Here is a 1620-nt window from a genome sequence, read left to right as displayed (position 1 = left end):
GTGTGGAACAGAATGAGACAGTTTTATTTTATTTTATTATTATTATTATTATTTAATTTTTTGAAGTTGTTCATATTTGAACACATATTACATATATGCTTAAATGTTTTAGGGTTTAAACATTCAGAATTTAAACAAAGAAAATGAAATCCCATAAAATTGACTTGAAATCCTCATCAACCAACAAAAATGGAAGCAAATTAACAAAGACCAGCATCATGCATCAGAAGTCCATTAAAATTCCACATTATATAGACAATTCTGTTATTACAACCCCAGAACATCCAAACAAGCCAAGAGGTTCTGGGAGGTAGTAGCAAACTTAATACAACGGTAACAAACTCAACTACGACTCCATGTCCTCAGAACCCATGAATCTTGATCTAATCCTTCTTGACAATCTTGGCTTGAACGAGAAACTGCAGTACGGCCTTGCACTGATCGCCTTGGAGCTGACTATGCAAAGCCGTCAAATGTATATTGTAAGATACATGTATATTGCACAATATGCAAAGCCATCAAATGTATGCAAACCGATAACTAATTTAATTCTCGGTATTTAACATTTCTAATCATTCGAGTGGATATCCAAATCATTATCACAACATATTAAGTACACTATCAGGTTCAAAAACATGGATCTATAACTCTCAGATAAATAGAAAACTACTAATCTTACCCAAACTTTTTGTACAAATTTTCCTCACTGTGATTATCATGCAGCATACAGAGAAGTAATTTAGTTACCATCATTAAAAATTTAGTTGAAGAAATCAAACCAGAAAGAAGGAAAAAAAAAAAAAAACTTCAAAGGATGTAATGCAAACTATACATACATCTCACCAAGAAAGCAACTCAGAACTTTCACTAAAACAGGAAAAAGTAAAAAAGCATAAAGTTTAATGGAATCGCTGCAATCTATCAATCCAAAGAACCCAAGTAGCAGATTGAAAGAAAAGGGTTGTATGCTACAGCTGAAGAAAGAGAGAGAGAGAGACCGTTCTTGTGCTCGATGAGGAGGGTCCAAGTCTGAAACTTGACACCGATGGTGGCCATGGAGTCTAAGCTAAACTCGTTTCAATAATATCTGGCCAGAATATGAAACTTGCCCACAGCAGAGTCACCTATCAGTACCACCTTGAACACATAGTCTACCTCATGGTTTCAATTGAGTCAGAAAATATTGTGAAAAAAAAAAAAAGAGATTGGAATTGGATGCAGAGAAAAGAAAGGCTATGGGAGAGGATGAGGACAAAGGTTGGAGAGACCTGTGAGAAACGAGGTAGCGGCAGAGAAGATGGAAAAAAGATGATAGAATTTTAGGGTTTGTTTTGTGATTTGGTTGGTGTAAATATTGAAAAAGATGAAGGGCATTTTTGTCTTAAAATTTCAAAATTTTGTGTTGCACGGATGTGGAACAAGTCGTTCCAGGGGGTTAAGGTGGAACAAAAATTCAACCAAATTTCGTCCCGTGGAATAGCGCGTTCCACTGTTTTCCGCGCACCAAACGTAGGACGAAACGCCTCGTCCCACTGCATTTCGTCCCGTCCCACGTTCCGCGCACCAAACGTAGGACGAAACGCCTTGTCCCACTGCATTTCGTCCCGTCCCACGTACCAA

The 1620-nt window shown here is 37.2% G+C and overlaps 1 long non-coding RNA gene across 1 annotated transcript; it reads right to left on the bottom strand.

Moving 5' to 3' along the window:
- Nucleotides 1-200: 200 nt before the first annotated feature.
- Nucleotides 201-1393, bottom strand: LOC108867610. The gene is made up of 2 exons (XR_007259839.1): nt 999-1393; nt 201-452 (listed from the first exon to the last, which is right to left on the bottom strand). It is a non-coding gene; the product is annotated as an uncharacterized LOC108867610 (long non-coding RNA).
- Nucleotides 1394-1620: the final 227 nt, after the last annotated feature.

The sequence above is a fragment of a genome, unplaced genomic scaffold, assembly GCF_019419815.1.
Source record: "Pyrus x bretschneideri cultivar Hongxiangsu unplaced genomic scaffold, Pyrus_bretschneideri_v1 Contig28, whole genome shotgun sequence".
Classification (NCBI taxonomy): Eukaryota; Viridiplantae; Streptophyta; class Magnoliopsida; order Rosales; family Rosaceae; genus Pyrus; species Pyrus x bretschneideri.
The sequence above is the reverse complement of the archived record's forward strand: the minus strand, read 5'-3'. Positions and strand labels throughout refer to the sequence as shown.